Source organism: Neovison vison, chromosome 13 (genome assembly GCF_020171115.1).
Source record: "Neovison vison isolate M4711 chromosome 13, ASM_NN_V1, whole genome shotgun sequence".
In the NCBI taxonomy this organism is placed as follows: Eukaryota; Metazoa; Chordata; class Mammalia; order Carnivora; family Mustelidae; genus Neogale; species Neogale vison.
In genome coordinates this window covers 133,201,218-133,224,044 of record NC_058103.1, presented here as the reverse complement: position 1 = coordinate 133,224,044, position 22,827 = coordinate 133,201,218, and the positions used below count along the sequence as shown (strand labels likewise).

Genomic DNA, 22,827 nt, shown 5'->3' with positions numbered 1-22,827 from the left:
CCCATACCACTCACCTCAGGAAACCCCCAATCTCTGCATCTTGCAGTTTTGCTTTTAGGTTTTTGATTTTGGTCTGCTTTGCTTTAGATTCCACATACAAGTGAGATCATACAGTATTCATCTTTATCTGCCTAATCTATTTAGCATAAAACCCTCATGACCCATCTGGGTTGGAAGAGATGGAGAAGTGGGGTAAGAAGGAGAAGTATGTCCGCAGAAGTCACTGAGGCAGCCTCCATGGAGGAGCAGAACGAAATAGAAGATAAAGTGGCTAGTCTAGAAAAAACTGAAGAAGCAAAAGTAAAAGGAAAATCCCCAAATCCCCATCTGGCACAAAAGCCTGGAGGTTCAAATTTCTTAAGGTGACAATTGCAGAACAGGCAAAACTATTTTGATTCTGGGAATTACAACATGGCCAAAGCAAAAATGAACAAGCAACTTCCTACTGTAGTTCTGGACAAGACAGGTCACTGGTGACTATAGTCCCACTCCACAGGACCTTCCTCAAAAGAAACTATCCCTGTTGCTAGCAAGCTGGATAGTGATTAAAAGAGCTAAAAAGAAAGAAAGAAAGAAAGAAAGAAAGAAAGAAAGAAAGAAAGAAAGAAAGAAAGAAAGATGGATGGATAGAGAAAGGAAGGGAGGAAGGAAAGAAAGGAAAAAGGGAAGCAAGGAAGAGAGGGAGGGAGGGTGGGAGGGAGGAAGGAAGGAAGGAGGAAAGATGGAAGGAAGAGAGAGGAAGAGAGGAAGGAAGGAAGGAAGGGAAGGAAAATCTATCCATTTCATTGCAAATGGCAAGTTTTCATTCTTTTTCATGGTTACATAATATTCCATTACACATGCGTGCATGATTTCCTTTTGCAGTCACTGACTGTGATCCCAAGGCTTTCTACTCTTTGAGAAGCCCTACTTATTCTACTAAAAGTCAAGTAAACTTTTCTAGGTACAGAAAGCAGAGATCTGAACCAGATAATCTTGAAGTTTCTTTCAAATTCCATTATTCCCTAATTGTCTGCAAATGGTTTTGGAAACATTTCTCAGCTTCTGTGGTTCCTGTGCATTATCTCATTAAATCTCTACAAAGTATCAGGTATGTGCTTTAAATACCCTTCTGCCTGATTTCAGATAAACTGCTACTGAAATTATAACCCTTTCATGATATGACTATTGAGTGTTCAGTTTTTTTATTATAACACTACAGAATATCTTAAATATGTTTTCTGATAGATCTAGGGCAGCAAATCCCTTCTGGATATTTTCCTCTGAAATTACACTGAAAGAAATAAACAGCTGTCAGGAGTATGAAGCCTAAACCATGAGATTGCTGACTCAGTGCTCTGGAAGTTACAATATGTCCTAGAATGCAAGTCACATGCCTTGACATTCAAGTCCTCATTTTCTTTTTTGAGGGTCAACATAAATTAATAGTGGGAGGTCAAAAAGAGGACAGGAGAATTACTGGCAAATCCAAATTCAGGTACATGTGGCAACCAACATTCTAATTGTGCAGGCAGAGTCAAACATACAGATGATATTCAAAATATGATTACTACCTAATTGGTGACTGAAAGCCTGTTCTTTAGGAAATGGTTCTTGTCCATTATGCTGCTGAATTATGTATTTCTTTGTTGCTTGGTCTTGTTTTCTCCTGCAAAACCCTATAAAGCAGTTGTAATGAAATACAGTATTCTACAAATAAAAAACCCATGTATTTTATCCTTAAGCTGTATTTCATTTGAACCTCTCACACCTTGAAAGAGCATCAAAAGGCTTATTTATTGTCGGGTATGTGCCCTCTTTTGCAAGATACTAGACTTGAAATCCAGGCTTTGTGGGTTTGGTTGATTTTTTTATTTTTTATTTTTATTTTATTATTATTATTATTTTGTGTGTGTGTGTGTGTGTGTGTGCCATTCAAATGGCCTACACCTGACTTTCAGCTTAAACCATCTCTTAAAGTGAAGAGAGAAGAGAGTCCCACCATCTGTCTTCGCTGAGCCTTGGGGCTTTGTTCAGTCTTGCAGAAAAAAAAAAAAAACTCTCAGAGAGGAGATGCAAAAGAAAGCCTGCCTCCTTCCCTCTGAAGGAAGGTGGTAGAAGAAGAACAAGAAGGGTCTGGCCAAATGGTCTACCTGGTGCTGGTGCTGAGCCTGCTTCATGAAGCCCCAGCAGAAAAGCATGCAGAATGCATGGGCTCTGCAAGGAGCAGTGCAGTGGGATCCCTTGAACCAACATGAGGTGGCCCAGGCGACTTAAGAGCACTGAGCAGAGTGGTCAACCAGAGAGTTTTCCAATCCCAGCAGGGCCCTGAGCTGAGGTCCACTGGGCTGGCCCTGCATCAGTGAGGATGGGGATGAGCAGGATGAGGCCAGGCTGCAGAGGGCCCAGTGGGGTTGCATGGAGGACACTATGGGCTCTTAGAGAGGCCTCAGCCAGTGAGATGGAGGAAGAGCAGGTCCTCAGGGACCATGGTCCATGGGCATAGCTCCTGAGCTTGAAGGTCCCACCACAAGTCTCCCAGCTCAGGCCACAGCTCAGAAGCCAGCAGGGAAGAGAGCTATCAGTTAGCCAAGGGCTTGTATCACCAGGACCCAGAGGAAGACCATAGCAGACAAGGAATGCCTGGTCAGAAGGAAACAGGCAGACTGAGCAGTACCCACATGCAGTTCAAAATACTGTGTGCATCTAAGGTTTACACTGGATGGGCCTTTTAGTTGGGTTCTGTAGGTTTGTTTGTTTTGTTTCCCTGCGAGAAATGGGAAGTTTTTAAAGAAGGCAAGAAGTTATACAAAATAAGAAGTGAATGTTCTTTGCCCTTCCAAACGGTGGCCTGTATCATTACAGGTAGCTTATAGGTTTATAGGAAGGGTGCACGTGCGTATGCATGCACGCAGACACACACACACACACACACACACACCTATTGTAAACCAGGTACAGAACTTAACAGAAGTGAACCTCGAAGCAGAGCAAAGTAGACACAGCCTTCTCTGCCTGCCTTTCTCTTGCCCCGAAGTTCCTTCCAGGGCTCGCAGCTGCCGGTGAAAGCTTTTCCTGAAAAAGAAGTTCTGTCAAATCTTTGTTAAGGCTCATGCAGTGGGGCCCATGGCACCATTTCAGAAGAAATTTCACCGGCCATTTTAAGAGAACGTTCACCAACATGGAGAGCTCCTGGTTCTTGAAGCTAAGTTGGCCTCGGTGCAGTCAACTCTCAATGAGGGCCACTGCCCAGGGCCCTGAGAATCAGCCAGCTTTCTAGCATTCCAGGGAGTCTGTGTTAAGGAATTATTTTTTTAAGTAGGTTCCACAACTTGAGGGTGGAGCCCAGTGCAGGGCTTGAACTCACAACCTTAAGATCAAGACCTGAGCCTAGATCAAGAGTTAGACACTTAATCAAATGAGCCACCCAGGTGCCCCGTAGGAACTATTGTTGTTATTACTGTTGTTTAACAACACTTCAAAGAGTGAACATTTTCATGTATTCAGATGATTATTTGTGTTATGTGCATATTATTTTACTTATGTAACTACTTTTTTATCAGGTCAACGTTTACTGATCTTACAGTTTTTCGAATGTAGTGATCAGTGACAGAGTATCTCGTTCAGGTCATTGCACTCTGGTCACGGGGGACTTGGGGCCCTGGCATGGAAACTGCTCCCCTGGGGTGCCAGACACACATCTCCCATCTATCAGCAATACCCAAGACCAAGCCAGGATGAAGAAAGCTTTTTCCAGATGGGATCAGACTGACCCTGCCAAATGCTGTCAGAAGTTGCCCATCCCTTGAACTTCATATGGAAGCTCAGAAAATTATACAATTTTCCCCTCATATTTTACTGAATGTGTTTATTGCAATATCTATCATTTCATCCTTTTTTAAAAATTAGTCTCTGAAATAACAGTTGTGAAGGCCTCCTTTCTACCATGCTAAACTGATTTGGTTTTTCCTTCTTTTCTTTCTTGAACATGGCCCTAGGTCACTTCTTTCTGTTTTATTTCTCATATCTGAGATATGAGAATATCTATGATATTTCTCATATCACAGCTTTTTTTGGTCATAACTAAGTTACCACAAGAATTTCTAATAGACTCATGGTAATGTTCAACGGTATCTGTTGGGACCAGAGGTCAGAATCTGTTTTGACCTTAGGAAAGCTTTTTATGGCCTACAAATCTGGGACTCTGGGACTCTCCCTTCTGTAAAAGAATTCGGTGGGGATTTGACAGACCCAAGAGACTTGGAGGCATTTGTGTTTGGAGTTAGGCACACTGGTCGTGGCCCCATGTTTGGAGGAAGGTGAGCACCAACAGCAACAGAGTGTCATTACCTCAAGGGGACTCTGGAAGTTCTGTTTTCTGATTTTTAATGCAGAATGTCAAGGAATCCAGACTCTGTAGGACTTTCTGAAGTCCTTCCTGTTGAGCTCATTCTCCATTGTGAGAATGGCCATGACTTTATCAAGCTATGGTACTGCATATAAGCCACTAGGCAGAAAGGCCTCGCTTCCCACTGGAAAATCCCAAAGGCAGCCAAAACTCTAAAAAATGAGCTGAAGCACACGTGTAGGGTGTACTGTTCCAGGGTCTGCATTTTAAAATACGTTCAAAAAACTAATTGGCTGAGGTTTCGGGTATGGGTAGCATTTGTCTCCATTAGTGTTGGTCAGATACCTTAATGGGGGCTCTCTTGACTTGGGATAATTCTTTGTTCAGAACTCTCTTACACATTATCAGACAATAAGAGTTTGGGGCCTCCAGGCACTAAATCATAGTAGCATTTCTATGTTATCAGAGCAACAGATAACTCTCTATACATTTCTGAACATCCTCTTGGAAGTCATCCTTCTTTCAAACTGAAACCCACTAGCTCTAGCCTGAGACATATAAATGAATGATTTCAGAGCACTTCGTTAATGTGAGAATTTCATGTTTGTAATCAATTCTTTAGATCAAATGTTAGATTTTTAAACTTTCAATCCATTAGTAGAAATACTAGATTCAACTGGAATCATGCTAGTCTCCCCAGAGTTGGCCCTAATTTTTTTTAGAGTCTGTCTACATGAAGTGTGATTCTCAGACCAACAACATGAGTATCACCTAGAAGCTTGTTAGGAATGTACAATCTACAGAATCAAAGATTGGGTTTTGACAGGACCCTCACTTCATCCATCCATAATTAAAGTTTGATACATGGTACTTTAGAGAATACCCCAGACAATCTTGTGACAGCTTCCTGTAGTTAGATTCTCCCCCACCCCCGCCCAGTGGCACAAATTATTAGCATCCCAGCCTCAATGCTACAAACCCTTCCTATTTGTACTTTCCTATTGTGGTGAACCTAGAAACTTCTCTACCCAAGAACCGTCATGTTCCTCCCCAGCCTGGGTTCCAACCACATCAACTGAGCTGCCTAGTAATTATGAGAAAGCCAGAATATCAGGTGATCTCAATTATTCCTCTTACAGTCTGTGATAGTATAATAGAGTCTGTCACCAGGCCTGGGGTTATGCTAGGTCAGCCTATGTTTTAAGATAAAAGCTGGAATCATTTCCTCAGGATATACACTGCCCGGTGTTGTCTAGCTTTCCCATTTGTTGCTCTTGTTATTTTATTTTTTAACCCAACTGCATTCCCTAAAGAAAATCCTACTATCAGATTCACCCATTCCTATTTTCTATCATCTGCTGCAGTGAAAATCCAAAAGGCCCCAAGACCACAAAAGTCCAAAGGAACAAATGAATGGGGGATTGTGCTTCTGTGTGGCCAGCAGGGACTCATATAAAGGGCCACTTGTGCCGGTCTCGTTTACAATCAGCTGACTCTCTGGACACTCTGTGCATCAGTAGCCCTTGAACTTGCCCGCTCCTGTCTGCAACTGGTTCAACAGTGAACTCAGACCAATTAAATCTCCAAAGATACCCTGAGAACAAGTCTGCCTGGGTCCAAGCGCGCATCACTTCTTTGTTGCTTGTGCCAGCCAAGCTCACACTTGCCCGGCAGTTAACAAAAATTTTGCAGGTTGTCAACAAAGAAAAGGATGGGCCATCCCAGAAAATTGGCATTATCCTTTTTCCTTTCTTTCCCTAAAATCTGCTAGATTTTAGGATCCTACCCACGTAGGTTTTTAGGCATATTTAGATGTGTTATGGATTTTATTTTGAAGGAGCATTTTTTAAAATTATGGTAAAATACATCAAACAAACTTATCATTTTAACTATTTTAAATTTATTTTAACTACACAATTCAGAGGCACTTAGTACATTCACGTTGTTTTACAACCATCACCACTGTTTTCAGAATCAAATTTTAGAAAGATTTCTGTAATTCTGACAATCTTCCATCCTCTATTATGTATTTAGGAAAATTATGTTTTCTTACTTTTTTGTGTTCAACCAGGATGCATTTGGTTTTTCCAATTTTAAAGATCTTCTCACGTCACTTATGCACTATGATGAAAGGTGAAGGCAAAGAACTATCTGGAACTGTCTTCAGGCTAATTGTATACACAGGACTATTTTTGATTCTTTAATAGTACCCATTATATTCTTATTATTACTTATGCACATTGGGTTTTTTTCCCCTTTACATAGCTTTTTTACTAAGCCTAAACAAATCTAAGCAAGTATAATACAAATAGAAGAGGAAAGCCATTAATTATATATGTTAGTCTTCATAAATTCAAAGCAACTGTCCCACTTTAATGCTTTAACAACCATTATACAATGAATATTTTTAAAGTCCTTTACTGTGTGGTGAGATAAATACTTTGCTCCTTTCATATATCCCCAAATATATTTCTATTTATAAAACAAACAGACACTCACACTTGAAAGCTTTCTGGCTTTAATAGGAGGCTGGTACTCAGAGGCAAAAAAATTATATATATATATATATATATATATATATATATATACCAAAAAAATGTTGTCGGAAAATTTGGGGTTGTTGTCCTAATGAGATAAGACATGACTAAGGCATATCAGACATGACCCCTTGTTGTGGGTCGACAGGGCTATGATTAAGTTCTTGTTCTACTTGTTGGTTGTAGTTTTTCATTATTCTTATCTTTTTATAGCCACCTTCCCTGACTAGTAAAAGTTTCATCCTAATTTGGGGTCTGAGGCACCATCTTTCATAAGCTCCATTCACAGAGAGAAATGATTCTTCAACCAGTCATACATGCTTCCTATGTTCATCTTGGCATACAAAGCATCAAACCAACTTTGATTTTTTTTTCCAATTTATTTATTTTCAGAAAAACAGTATTCATTATTTTTTTTTCACCACACCCAGTGCTCCATGCAAGCCGTGCCCTCTATGATACCCACCACCTGGTACCCCAACCTCCCACCCCTCCGCCACTTCAAACCCCTCAGATTGTTTTTCAGAGTCCATAGTCTCTCATGGTTCACCTCCCCTTCCAATTTACCCAAAAGCACATACCCTCCCCAATGTCCATAACCCTACCCCCCTTCTCCCAACCCCCCTCCCCCCAGCAACCCACAGTTTGTTTCGTGAGATTAAGAGTCACTTATGGTTTGTCTCCCTCCCTATCCCATCTTGTTTCATGGATTCTTCTCCTACCCACTTAAGCCCCCATGTTGCATCACTACTTCCTCATATCAGGGAGATCATATGATAGTTGTCTTTCTCCGCTTGACTTATTTCGCTAAGCATGATACGCTCTAGTTCCATCCATGTTGTCGCAAATGGCAAGATTTCGTTTCTTTTGATGGCTGCATAGTCCAACTTTGATTTTTTTGCATCTTTGATCAAATCTTTGTATCAAATCTTTGATTTGATTTGTATCTGGGCAGGTTTTTCATCAGTTTTAACAGCAAACTTTTCTTTCAGCTTTTCTTAGAAGTTTTGTCTTACTACTCAGCCGCTTTTACCATCTACTGAATCCCAGCTATGGAAGGTGCTACATTTAGATAATTATTTTGGTAAACAGCAAGTCAGTTATGAAAAAGTTGTGACAAGGCAAATTTCAAGCACTCAATTTCCCTAAGATCAAACTGAATAGTTAAGCCAGGCAAACATTTAATCTGCTTTCAATAAATGGCTCATTTACTTGCATTGTCAGATATTTTTTAATTGTCTATAGGCCCTTCTTAAACATATCATACTGGGCAAAATTCATTCCATGAGTTATATGTTATACATATAAACACATGTTTCTGAAATCAAAATTTGGGATAGTCAAGTAAAGGAGTTGGTGGATGTTGAGTCAAGAAGACGCTCTTAAAATGTTACTAAACCTAAAATCTTAAAATATCTAAATCTGAAGATGGTCAGCCATACTTGTAAAGCAGTAGGTTTCCTGTGAGGGGATCCAGGGGGCAGATATCTGACCCTGGGAGAAGACGAGAAAGGCAGCTTCACCTTCACAAATGGAAGAATTCTTTAGAATTTAGAGCCATTCAACAAGGGAACAGGTCACCTTCTAAGGTGGTTGGTCTTTCAAAATTTTCGAACAAGTACATATAGGAATATTGTAAAAGCCATCTGTGTCAGCTACTTAACGCCTTACTTCCCTGCTGACCTCATTTGACTTGATGAGCCAGACTCTAAGGGTAACTTGAACATCAGGTTTATGGTTGGATTAGGAAATACAGTGGCGTCGGAGAGCATTTGGTTTCATGATCATTTTGCTTCTATCTGTGAAACAGGTTGTTTCCAAAAATGGTCACACTCCTCTGTCCCATCCTATATGCCCTTCACATTGCAACACTGCCAAAAAAGAAATGAAGTCTCTTTCCTCTTCCCTTGAATCTGGACTGACCCTGTGACTTTCTCTGGCCAAGAGAATGCAGCACAAATGATACTGTGACTTCTTGGTTTTAGGACACCTTGCAGTTTCTGTTTTGGCCCTCTTAGAAGCCAATGGCTCTGTAGATAATTCCAGGCTACCCTATTGGAGAGGCCACCTGGAAAGAGATGGGCCTGGATGATAAGAGTTCAAACAGAGGAGAGCCAGGTTGCCCAAGCTGACAGCCAGCACCAACTGGCAGACAGCACAGATATTCCAAACTCATCTACACCACCTGATCCCACCAAAGCTGAGATGAACTGTTCCCACCAACCCTTGCCCAAATTCCTGACTCACAGAATTGTGAGCAATAAAATGGGCATGATTTAAGCTACTAAGTGCTGGGCTGGTTTATTACACAGTGATAACAACAGATACCCCGAAACAGAATTGGTATCTGGAAGTGGGTTGCTGCTCCAATAGAAACCTAAAACCCCTGTCATTGGTTTTGACACTGGGTGGCAAGACAAAGTTCAGAGGGGAAGCTGTCAGGTCACCCTGGAATAACAGTGAGAAAATTGCCCTTGGATTTTAAAAAAAAAAAGAGAGAGAGAGAGTAAGCTGTGTTAGAGTGGTAGAATTTTTTGGCCATAGTATCACCTGTGGGATCATGGAAGATAGGAGATGAAGCTAATGAACTCACTGACTTGAGCAAATGAGGGTATCACCTATCTGGTTGAAGTACCACTGCCCCAGTTCCAGAACTGTTTGATTTCACCTCTTTCTCTCACCTCCTAGGCCTCCAGTCAATGGCTCTGAACTTGCTGATGTGGATATGGAGAATCCCAGGCAAAATATTGAAAGTACAATAGTCTTCTATTAGACGCACTGAGAGAGATTAACTAAACAAAGAACTGTTTAGTTTTTAGGCAGGATAAAGAAGAAATATAGAAAAAGCAGGACAGACTCTTGGGCCAGCAAAACATCAAAGTAAGAAATAGCCTCAGAGTTAAGGTTAAATCAAGGGTTTGGCTAAAAATCATGGTTAAAATCTCTATAAGACTAATGGCAGCATCCAGTAGATCCTCCAATCTAGACACTTTCTAAGAATATTAGGGGCATATTTTCCCATAACAGTCCTGCCTATGGCCCAAAGGGATGCCCATTTTAGAAAAAATTATGGAAATAGTTTTGTTGTTGTTTGTTTTTGCTATGGTGTGATACCCAATAACATTCATAAGGAACATAGAACATTTTTAAGACAAATACTTACTAAAGTACTGTAAGTTTTAACTAAAAGTTATAGAGATGGTTCAAAATGAATAGCGCTTTCTAGGTCCACATTTTTATGGGCAGGAAGCAGGTTGAGAAAATACTTTCTAATGAAAATAAAAGACAAAAGGGTAGAAACAAGACCACAGAGGATAAATTCAAGAGCTTCAAATAATGACCAGGGAACCAACATTTGTCGTCCCTGTAGATATGTGACTGACTGGACTTCAGAACTGCAAAGGACAAGTGACCACTATATGTTTCCTAATCTTTTCCTTAGTTTGTATCCCTCAGATGACAGGAGATCCTAATAACATTGCCTGAACCTGCCCCCCCCCAAATTGTCTGAGCCCCTTGCTGAGGGTGATTGAAGGCACACACTCTTCTCAATGTCTTTGAGGAGCACGAAGCCACCCAATTCTTATTTGCATGTATCATCTTTCACAGCTGAATTGGTTCCGTAGAAGGATCATCTCCCTATCCCACACATGTTGTCATACCTTGCATCACATAAAACAGATTTCCTTTCCTCAAAAGCATTGTTCACACAGGCATGTGTATATAAAGCAGATTATAACAAAGATCTGAATTAACAGTGAGAGTTGAGTCATCTCGAATCTTCAATCTCTTTTTTTAAGAAGTTCTTCGAACATATTTTACCAGCTCAGGCTCCAGCTTTCTGCCAAACTACTTAGCCCTCTGTTCCCCTCTCTTCTTCTCTGTCCTCCACTCCCAAATCTCTGGCCATTGGTCTGGAGAACCCAGCTCTGGGACTCCATTTAAATATCCAAAGACTCTGCAAAACTCAAATTTCTCAAACCCTTCTCTTTCTTCCACTAGTGTATGTTAGGAGAAAAAATGCCATAGAGAGATTTCTTTCTTCGCCAATATGAATTGTGTTGTTTTCTTGAGAAAGCAGAGGCAGTTATATATATGGTTAAACTGGGCTCCCTATTTTCCTTTTTCCATTAGTTTTAGATAGCACTAAGTAAAAACAATGATTTAGATAAGAGTTTTCATAATTATATTTAAGACTAAAGTAGAAATCACTAAGAACAGTAAGATGCTGAGAATATCAAGTTTTATGCCATATGAAATTTAGTGCTATTTTAAATTTTTAAGATTATGATTATAAAGAAAATAATATAATCTCAAATTGAGATAAATATCTCTTAGAAAGACAAAAATAGGGTGGGGCGGCGGAAGAGGCTGAGATTCTCCAAGGTTGCCACCCACAGGCGTCAGATAATTGCTTCACTCTCGCCATTGATTTCAGTAGCTCAAAAGCTAAATAAATACCAAAGTGAAACTTTTTTTAGACCAGTGGCTGGTGTGCTTATTTTAATTGTACAATTTTAATTACAATATTTAAAGCAGTCACAGCTGTATCATTTAGTCATATTTATGATTTTGACCTATTTGTATATATGTATATAAAATGCATTGTGTCATGTAGACAAAGCTGTTGAAATAGTGCCCAGATGGTTCTTGGTATTTCAAAAACTAAGCACGAACTATAAAGGGGGAGGCTTAGTAGATTGAACTACCTGAAAATATGAAACTTCTACTTATTGAAATGTGCTCTTAGAGCTTTGGAAACCTGGTAGAGCAAGAGCAAAGATAAAAGATCCCTTTGGTTCCAGAAAATCTCCTGTAAAAGAGGAAGGCTTATCAGGCCCTTAAAGCCACTCAAGCAAAGCAGGTACTTTTGGACAAGAAGGAGCAGATGATGATGTTCCTGGCAGTTACTTCTCATCACAGCCCAGGTCCGAGGACAAGTTCCAGTCCTTTTTCTATGTGGTCTACCACTGCCACCTCTGAAGTCAGCAAAGGTCTCTTGCCATGGAAAAGGGAGTCCAGCTATGTCCCGTCTTCTATCCTGGGGTTTAATGTTGGTGAACGAATATCCAAGCATGAATACAAGACAACAGTCGACCAAGCTCAGGGATGTACTTGAACCTGGGGGTTCCTGGGGCCTTATTTTGGAAGGAACTTGAAATATAATGACAAAGAAGAGCACAAAAACAGTGTGTGGGGGGGGGCGGGGAATGCAGACTTAAAAAAGAAAAGAAAAATCAGGAGAAAAGGAAAAACTAGGAGAAAGCCTTCACAACACTTATAAACCCCAAGGGACTACAGAACATATGCATATCAATAAGAAAAAGCTAGCAGAATAGAAAAATTATAAAAGACAAATGGGCCATTCACAAAAGAGAAAACAGGAAAGGCTCAATTCTGCCAATCAGGAAAATGTAAGTTAAAACCACAAGTGCTTACAGAAGCCAGGTAAGTAATGTTAGGGCATAAAGCAAGCCAAGTGTTTGTTTGTTTGTTTGTTTCTTTCTTTCTTTCTTTCAGATTTTATTTCTTTATTTGAGAGAAGAGAGCACAAGCAAGGGGAAGGGGCAGAGGGATAGGGAGAAGCAGACTCCCAGCCAAGCAGGGAGCCCTATGTGGGACTCGGTCTCTGGACCCCAGGATCATGACCAGGGCCAAAGTCAGACACCTAACTGACTGAGCCCCCCTAGTACCCCATAAGTGTTTCAAAATAGGAAGTGATGCTAACTGGCAAACTGGAATATGCTGGTCCTAAATTTTTTAAATTTAAAATTTTTAAAATACTGTATAGACAAATCAAAGATGTTTGTGATGCAATACGGCCCTCAGAGCATGAAATTACAAACTTCAATCTAACTCCATATTAGAAGAAAATATGTTCTCTCTATTAGCAAGACTCTAAACTTATTCCTCAAGACAGTGGGCCCCTAATTATCATGTTGCAAGGCTCTTGGTACTTTTCCCTTCCTACAAGGTTGCAGGCACCACAAGATCACTTTGATGACTGTTTGATGCCCAACACCAAGAATTCCTTGCTAGTTCTATTAATATTTCTTCATTGGGTAATTTGTCTCATTAACAGCAGTTCATCTCAACTATGCTATTTTTTTACATTGACCATTTTTACATGTTTTTCTTAACAAAATTTTGTTATAATACAACCCTAATTCTCAGAATAGATCAATGACTCAGAGCTGTTCATGAGAGCTTAAAAGCAGTGTTCAAAAAGAAAAAATATAGGGACGCCTGGGTGGCTCAGTTGGTTAAGTAGCTGCCTTCGGCTCAGGTCATGATCCCAGGGTCCTGGGATCGAGTCCCACATCGGGCTCCTTGCTCGGCAGGGAGCCTGCTTCTCCCTCTGACTCTGCCTGCCTCTCTGTCTGCCTGTGCTCACTCGCTCTCTCCCTCTCCCTCTGACAAATAAATAAATAAAATCTTTTAAAAATAAAAAAAAAAGAAAAAATATATATACCTTAAAAAATGTAAGAATGGATGAAGAAGATGTGGTATAGATATACAATGGAATATTGCTCAGCAATTTAAAAAAAAGAAATTCTTCTATTTGCAACAACGTGAGTAGAGCTAGAGTATTATGTTAAGTGAAATAAGTCTGTCAGAGAAACACAAATACTATATAATCTCACTTATATGTGGAATTTAAGAAACAGAACAAATGAGCATGAGGGGCTGGGGAAAGAGAAAGTCAAACCAAGAAACAGGATCTTACTTAACTGTAGAGAATAAACTGATGGTTATCAGAGGGGAGATAGGGTGAGGTTGGATTAAATAGGTGATAGGGATTGAGGAGTGCACTTGTGATGAACACTGGGTGATGTAACAAAATGCTGAATTGCTAAATTATATACCTGAAGACAGTATTACACTGTATGATAACTAACTGGTATTTAAATAAAAGCTTATTTTAAAATGTAAGGTTAAAATCAAATAAAATTAAAAATAAAATAAAAATAAAAATGTAAGGTTAGGGGTGCCTGGGTGGCTCAGTGGATTAAAGCCTCTGCCTTCAGCTCAGGTCATGATCTCAGGGTCCTGGGATCGAGCCCCGCATCCCGCTCTCTGCTCAGCAGGGAGCCTGCTTCTCCCTCTCTCTCTCTGCCTGCCTTTCTGCCTACTTGTGATCTCTGTCTGTCAAATATGCAAATAAATAAATCCTTAAAAAAAATTATAAAAATGTGAGGTTAAATTGTGAATAGGACTCCAATATAAATTTAAAACATGAATCAGTGTATGCTCGAACTCTATTATCTGCCAGTGTAGAGAATTCAAAGAAGTGCCATAGAAAAATAAATAGATAAATAGAAAGTACAAAAATTGGAATTTTTTTGGGGCGGGCAGTCTATTCTTCCAACAATCACCACTTATAAAAATTTGACAAATAATGCCATGATCCATCAATGTTTTTATCTACTTTTCAAGGCAAGCATAGTGAGCTACTATCTGGTAAGACAATGGAATTTTTACAAAGCCAATAATGCTGTTCAGCACAAACTTGATGAATTTGTCTCTAAAGAAAAATCACACTAATGATCATTACTGCAGTCTTTAAAACCAGATATAAGCCACTATATTTCCAATAGACATTAAAAGAGCTTCAGGGCACCTGGGTGGCTAAGTCACCAACTGAGAGCCTACCTCTTGATTGTGGGTCAGGTCATGATCTCAAGGTCATAGGAATGAGCCCTGCATCAGGCTTTCAGCACGGAGTCTGTTTGTCCCTCTCCCTCTGCTCTTTCCCCTGCTCATTCCCTCTCTCTCAAATAAATAAGTAATTTTTTAAAAAACAGCCTCAAAGTTAAAGGCAAATATTGTGTTCAAAGAGAATACAAAATAAATATGGGAAATCCTTTATCAAGTGACTTTGCTGTTAGACATTATGTAATATCAATATTACATTGTATGGGAGAGCAACTATTATTGTGTGTGCTGGTTATTGTATATATAAAAGAACCATGGTAACTGAGGTCAAAAGCCTAGGAGAGCCAAACCTACATACCTCTAAACTGCTTAACCCCTGATTGGATTGAAGTAATCAGCCTTTCAGCTCTGCCTCATGGAGAAAATGATGAACCATCTCCTGAGAAAAATAAATATCAATTTCCTCGGTCACTATGGTTCACTTATATACAATATCCAGCATGTATTAAAAAATATGAGACATAAAGAAAATGCAGAAGGCATTACTGATAAATCAAGAGAAAAAAAGATAATAAAGAAAACTCACAAGTATTCTAGCTACTCGAATTAGTACAAAGGGATTTTACCTGCCATGAACATGGTGAAGAATATAAAGGAAAATATGGATTAAATGAATGAAAATGAGTTTTTTCTGTTTTTATTGAGATGTGGCTGACATATAACATTGTGTAAGTTTAAGGCATACAGCATAATGTTCTGATATATCTGTATACATATATTTTAAAGATTTTATTTATTTATTTGACAGACGGAGATCACAAGTAGGCAGACAAGCAGGCAGAGAAAGAGGAGGAAGCAGGCTCCCTGTTGAGCAGAGAGCCCGATGCAGGGCTCGATCCCAGGACTGTAAGATCATGAGCTGAGCTGAAGGCAGAGGCTTTAACCCACAGAGTCACCCAGTTGCCCCTTGATATATGTGTATATTATAAAATCATTAGTACAATAAGTTAACTTAACATCCATTGCCTTATATAACTACAAATTTTTTGTTGTGATGAGACCTTTTAAGATATACTCACTTAGCAACTTTCAAATATACAATACAGTGTTATTAAATATAGTCACCATGCTGTATACTTACACACTCAGAATTTATTTATCTTTTAGCTGGAAGTTCGTACCTTTTGCCCACCTTCACCCATTCTCCCACCCCTTAAGGAAGAAGTGGGAGAAAATGTAGTGGATCTCTCTATAATGTTAAAGAAACTTCTTTCTTTACATAATATATGTTAAAATTCATAAAGAAAGGGACATCTTTGACTTGTCTGAAATTAAAAACTTATGATAGATAAAAAGACCATATGATTTCACTCATATGTGGAATTTAAGAAACAAAAAGGAATGAACATAGAGGAAGGGAAGGAAAAGTAAAATAAGATAAAGACAGAAAGGGAGGCAAACCGTTAGAGACTCTTAAATATAGGGAAAAAACTGAGGTGCTGCTGGAGAGGAGGTGGGGGGTGGGGTAGCTGGGTGATGGGGATTAAGGAAGGCACCTGATGTAATGAGCACTGAGTGTTATATGCAACTTATGAATCACTGAATTCTACACCTTAAGCAAATACTACACTATAGGTAAACTAATTTGAATTTAAATAATATCTGAAAGAAAAAGAGAACTTACGATAGAAAAGATATAACCCAAACCAGCAAAGGACAAGAAAGAAACTCCATACAGTTTTCCATAGTGACTCAATCAATTTATGATCCTACCAAAAGATCATAAGTGTTCCCCTTTCTTCATAGCCTGACCAGCATTTATCATCTCTTATCTTTTTGATAGTAGTCCTTCTAACTGCTGTAAGGTGATATCTCATTGTGGTTTTTGATGTGTTTCCCTAATAATTGGTGATGTTAAGCACATTTTCATGTACCTGTTGACCATTTGAATGTCTTCTTTGGGAAAATGTCTATTCAGGCCCTCTGACTATTTTTTTAATTGAATTGCTTGTTTTCTTGCTATTGAATGGTAGGAGTTCTTTATATATTTTGGACATTAACCCTTTATCAGATATGTAGTTTGCAAATATTTTCTGTCATTTCTAGGTTGCCTTTTCATTTGGTTGTTGTTTCATTTGCTGTGTAGATGCTTTTTAGTTTGGTGTAGTCCCACTTGTTTATTTTTGCTTTTGTTGTTTGTGCTTTAAGTGTCATAACCCAAAAATCACTGCAAAGACCAATGTCAAAGAACATTTTCCTTATATTTTCTTCCGGGAGTTTTATGGTTTCAGGTCTTATATTTAAGTCTGTAATCCATTTTCAGTAAATTTTTGTGAGCAGTATAAGATAGTAGTCAAGTTTCCTTCTTTTGCATGTACATATCCAATTTCCCAAGCACCATTTATTGAACAGACTGTCCTTTTCCTCCTTTGAGTATACTTAGTATACTTGTCAAATATTAGTTGGCTGTATATACAGCCAATATATGAGGGTTTATTTGGGGGACTCTCAGTTCTGCTCCACTGGTCAATGTGTCTGTTTTTATGCCAATATCTACTGTTTTGAATAATATTGTTTTAGAACACAGTTTGAAATCAAGGAGTGTGATGCCTCCAGCTTTGTTCATCTTTCTCAGAGTTACTTTGGTTATTCAGGGTCTTTGTCATTCCAAATAAATTTTAGGATTGACTTTCTTTATAACTGTAAAAAAAATGCCATTGGAATATTTATAGGAATTACAGTGAATCTATAGGTGGCTTTGGGTTGTATGAGCATTTTAACACTATTAGTTCTTCCAATCCGTGAACACGGGATATCTTTCTGTTTAAATCCCCTTCTATTTCTTTAATCAAAGTCTTGTAGTTTTTAATGTACAGATTTTACCTACTTAGTTTATTCGCAAGTATTTTATTGTTTTTGATATTATTGTAAGTGGGATTGTTTATTTCTAATTCAGATATTTCATTGTAAGTGTACAGAAATGCTACTGATTTCTGTATGTTCATTCTGTATTCTGCAAATTTACTGAATTTGTAGATTAGTTCTAACAGTTTTGTGGAGTCTCTAGGATATTTTGTATCTTAAAATCATGTAATCTGCAAACAGAGATAATTTACTCCCTTTTTTCTAATTTGGATACCTTTTATTTTTTTTTCTTACCTTACTATTCTGTCTAGGACTTCTAGTACTATGTTAAATAAGAGTGGTAAGAGTGGGCATCCTTGTCTTTTTCCTGATCTTGGAGGAAAATCTTCCAACCTTTCAACATCAAGTATAATGTTAACTGTGGGTTTGTCATATATGGTGTTTATTATATTGAGGTATGCTCCCCCATATCCACCAAGTTTGTTGAGTTTTTAATCATGAATGAATGTTGAATTTTTTTTCAAATGTTTCTTCTGCATCTATTGAAATGATCATATGATTTTAATCTTTTATTCTATTAATGCGATGTATCACATTTATTGATTTACATATGTTTAAGCATCTTTGCCTCCCAGGGATAAATCCAACTTGATCATGATATATGATCCTTTTAATGTGCTGCTAAGTTCAGTTTGCTAGTATTCTGTTGAGAATTTTTACACCCAAATTCATCAAGGATATTGGCCTATAGTTATCTTTTCTTATGTCTTTATCCGGATTCAGTGTTGGGATAATATAGGTCTTGTAAAATGAATTTGGAGTTTTCCCTCCTCTTCAATTTTTTTTGGAAGTGTTTGAAAAGAATCATGTTAATTCTGCTTTAAATGTTTGGTATAATTCACAACGAAACCATCTGATCTTGAGTTTTCCTTTGTTGAGAGGTGGTGGGGTCTTTCTTTCTTTTTTTTTTTCTGATTCAATTTCCTTACTTGTTATTGGTCTGTTAAGATTTTTCATTTCTTCATGATTTAGCTTGTTAAGAAGTTGCATGTTTCTGGGGATTTATCCATTTATCCTAGGTTAGCCAATTTGTTAGTTTATAATGATTCAGAGTAGTCTCGTATGATCCTTTGTATTACTGTGATATCACTTGTAATGTCTCTAGTTTCATTTGTAATTTTATTTGAGTTTTCCCCATTTTTGCTGAGTCTAGCTAAAAATTTTCCAGTTTCTGTTTTCAAAGAATCAGCTATTAGTTTCATTGATCTTTTCTATAGTCTTTTAGTCTCTATTCATTTTTTTCCCCTCTGTGATCTGTTATTTTCTTACTTCTGCTAATTTTGGGCTTAATTTGTTCTTCTTCTAGTTCCTTGAGGTGTAAATTTATGCTGTTTATTAAAGGTTATTCTTTTTTTCATATGTGTTTATTCCTATGAACTTTCCACTGAAAACTGCTTTTACTATATCCCATAAGTGTTGGCATGTTGTGTTTCCGTTTAAGTTTTTCTTAAGGTATTTTTTTACTTCTGCCTTGACCCATTGATTGTTCAGGAGTGCTTGCTTAATTCTCATCTGTTTGTGAATTTTCCAGTGTTCTTCCTGCTATTAATTTCTCATTTCATGCTATGTTGATAAGAAAAGATACCTGGCATGATTTCAATCTCCTTAAACTTACTAAGACTTTTTTTGTGACCTCTCATATTATCTGTCCCGAGAAATGTTTCATATATGCTTGAGGAGAATGTGTAGTCTGGTGCTATTGGAGGAAGTATTCTGTAAATGTGTAAGGTGCATTTGATCTGAAGTATGTTTCAAGTCCAACATTTCCTTATTATTCTTCTGTCTGAATAACGTATCCATTGTTGAAAGTAGAGTTTTGAAGTCCCCTACTATTATTATATTTTAGTCTATTTCTCCCTTCAGATCTCAGTATTTGCTTAATTTATTAGGTACAGGTTTCTCCCACTATTTGAAAGTAGAGCACATCTATGAAAACTTTTATAAGCTAAAATGGTATAAAGCAAAAAGGCAATTGTCATTAATTTATATGGGAAAATTTAGAGCATTCTTAGACTCCAAAAAGGAGTTCTCTTAGGTTTTTCTGATACCTTAGGACACATCTTGCTAATGAATGCACAAAACAAACCTGCATAAAGCATAGATGCTCACAGACACAGTTCAAAGCAGTGGAGGCTTAATGCTGAGGTTAAGTGCAGTTTCCAGGGAGGTAGATTGGTGGTCCCATTCTCACTGCTCAGGCTCTTCCTCTATCATGGCTCCTGCAAAGGAAACAGTGAACACTATTTTTCCTTTTGCCCTTTTTTAAAAATAAAAATGAAAATCCTCTTTGGCTCTCTTTCAGTTAGCAAAACAAGTACTAACGTGGGTCTTTTGTAAAAGCAGAGTGCATAGCATAATGCAATTTTCAGAAAAAGGGGGATATCTGTACTCGGCTGTTGGGTGCATATATATTTACAGTTTTTATATTCTCTTTGGTGCATTTATCATTATCCTCCCTTATCATTATACAATGAACTTCTTTGTCTCTTGTGACACCTTCTGAGTTAAAATCTATTTTGTCTGATATCTGTATAGCTGCCCCTGCTCTCTTTTGGTTTCCTTTTGCATGGAGTATCTTTATTCCATCTTTCAACTTAAGCTTATGGGTGTCCTTAAAGCTGAAGTGAATCTCATAGACAGCAGAGAGTTGGGCCCTTTTTAAAAAATCCATCTAGCCCTCTGTGTACATTTTGATGGGAAAATTTAATCCACTTGCATTTACAGTAATTATTGATAGGTAAAGACTTACTAATGTGATATTATTTGTTGACTGTCTTACAGTTCTCTTGTTCCTTTCATCCTCTCATGCCATCTTCCTTTATGAATTGATGGTTTTCCATAGTGGTATGCCCTGATTACCTGGTCTTTACTTTTTGTGAATCTAATGTAGGTCTTTGCTTTGTGGTTACCAGCAAATGGTATGTATGTAAGACATGTTAATAGATATAACAGCCTATTTTACACTGGTAACAACTTAACTCTGGTCACATACAAAAAGTCTGCATTTTTAGTCCCCCATCTTTTATATTTTTGATGTCATAGCTTAGCTTTTCTGAATATTGTGTATTCCTGGGAGGCCTGGGTGGCTCAGTGGGTTAAGCAGTTGCCTTTGGCTCAGGTCATGATCCCAGTGACCTGTGATCGAGTCCCACATCAGGCTCCTTGCTTGGCAGGAAGCCTGCTTCTTCCTCTGCCTCTGCCTGCTGCTCTGTCTGCCTGTGCTTACATTCTCTCTTTCTCTCTCTCATAAATAAATTTAAAAAATTGTGTATTCCTTACCAGATTATTGTACCTATAGTTCTTTTTAATACATTTGCCTTTGACCTTTATACCAGAGTGCAGTGTTTAACACACCACCATATCGCAGTATTAGAGTATATTTATTTAATTTGCCTATATACTTACCTTTACCAATGTAATGTGTATTTTCCATATGTTTTCATGGTACTAATTAGCACCCTTTCATTTCCACTTGAAGAAATCCTTTCAGCATTTCTTAAAAGGCAGGTTTGCTCATGATGGACTCCCTCAGCTTTGGTTCGTCTGGGAAATATCTCTCATTTACGAAGAATAGCTTTGCTGAATAGCGTATTCTCAGCAGGTTTCTTTCTTTCTTTCTTTCTTTCTTTCTTTCTTTCTTTCTTTCTTTCTTTCTTACAGCATTTTGAATATGTCACCCACTTTCTCCTATCCGGTAAGGTCTCTGCTGAGATATCTGTTGATCGCCTATGGGAGTTCCCTTGTAAGTTACAAGCTTCTCTTTTCTTGCTGCTCTTAAGATTCTTTTGTCTTTGATTTTTGACAGTTTTATATAATTTATCTTAGAAAAGATCTCTTTACATTGAGTTTGTTTGGGGACCTATGAGTTTCATGAACTTAGATATCCAAATCTCTTGCCAGATTTGGGAAATTCTCCACCATTAATTCTTTAAACAAGTTTTCTGACCCCTTCTTCCTCTTTTCTCTTTCTGAGACTCCAGTAATTCATAGATTTTTTTCTTCTAATGGCATCATGCAGATCACACAGGCTTTCTTTTCCTTTTTTCATTCTTTGTTCTTTTTTCTCCTTTGACCAGATAATTCCAAAGGTCCTATCTTCTAATCCACAGATTCTTTCTTCTGTTTGATCCAGTTTGTTGTTGATGTTCTCCATTACATGTTTTCTTCAGCTTTGCAATTTCCATTTGTTTCTTTTTTATGATTTCTAAGTATTTGTTAAACTTCTCATTTTTTGTATTGTTTCTTATTTATTTGAATTGTCTGTGTTTTCTTGTAGCTCATTCAAGCTTCCTTAGAACAGCTATTTTGAGATGAGCTTTTTATCAGGTAAACTGCAGATCTCCATGTCTTTGGGGTAGGAACAGAAAGATTATTGTGATCCTTCAGTGGTGTAATATTTTCTTGATTTTTCATGTTCCTTGAAGTCTTGTGTTGCTGGTTTAATATTTGAAGTAGCAGTCACCTCCTTCAGTCTTTACTCACTGATGTTGGGAAACACCTTCCATCTACCCCGGTAGGGGTGCTCAGGCTTTCTCAGAACTTCTATGGATACACCTGTTCCACACTTCTTGATCTCTCTTGTTGCAGAATTCTTAAGCTTGTATGAACCTCTCTCAGTCCTGCAATGCATCAGGCTACGTACTGACTACTCTAGGAGCATCATATAACTGAAATTGTACAATATTTGTTTGTGTTTGGCTTACTTAACATAATTTTTTATCACCCTAGTGTTTTTTTTAATTCTTTAAAGAATTTTTTAAAATTTTTTTATTTTTTAAAATTGTATTTTTTTGTCAGAGAGAGAGAGTGTGTGTGTGTGTGCACAAGCAGGATGAGTGGCAGGCAGAGGAAGAAGCAGGCTCTCTGCTGAGCAAGCAGCCTGATATGGGACTTGATCCCAAGAACCTGGGATCATTACCTGAACTGAAGGCAGACGCTAAACCAACTGAGCCACCCAGGTGTCCCCACCCTGGTCTTTTTAATGCTGTTGGGTTTTGTCCAGAGTCCAGTCTCTAGTAATATGAGGGTCAGTTCATCATTATGGATAAATGATCAGGATGATCAGAAAAGGGAGCTGCAGCTTCCCAAAGGCCTCCCCATCACCAGGAAGCTTAAATGTGTCCTCTGTGCCAGTGGGCAAGGGAATTATCCAGCAGGTTTGAAGGTGGTGGGTATGGTGAAGGTGGACAGTTCAGAAACTCCACAAGTCAAAGTTAGGAGGTTTTTATTCTGGAGATGAAGTACTTTGGTGGTCTCACTGTTACTTGTCCACCTTAATGTCTGATGTAAACACTTTTGGAGTTATCTTAAGCTTTGCTTGGTGTCTTGCTCTGATTCCTAACCTCACACCTGGATCCCCTCTCCATGCAGATTGTCTTTCTA

The 22,827-nt window shown here is 38.3% G+C and overlaps 1 pseudogene; it reads left to right on the top strand.

Moving 5' to 3' along the window:
• Nucleotides 1-207: 207 nt before the first annotated feature.
• Nucleotides 208-22,827, top strand: part of LOC122894678 — a 51,144-nt pseudogene continuing 28,524 nt past the window's right edge.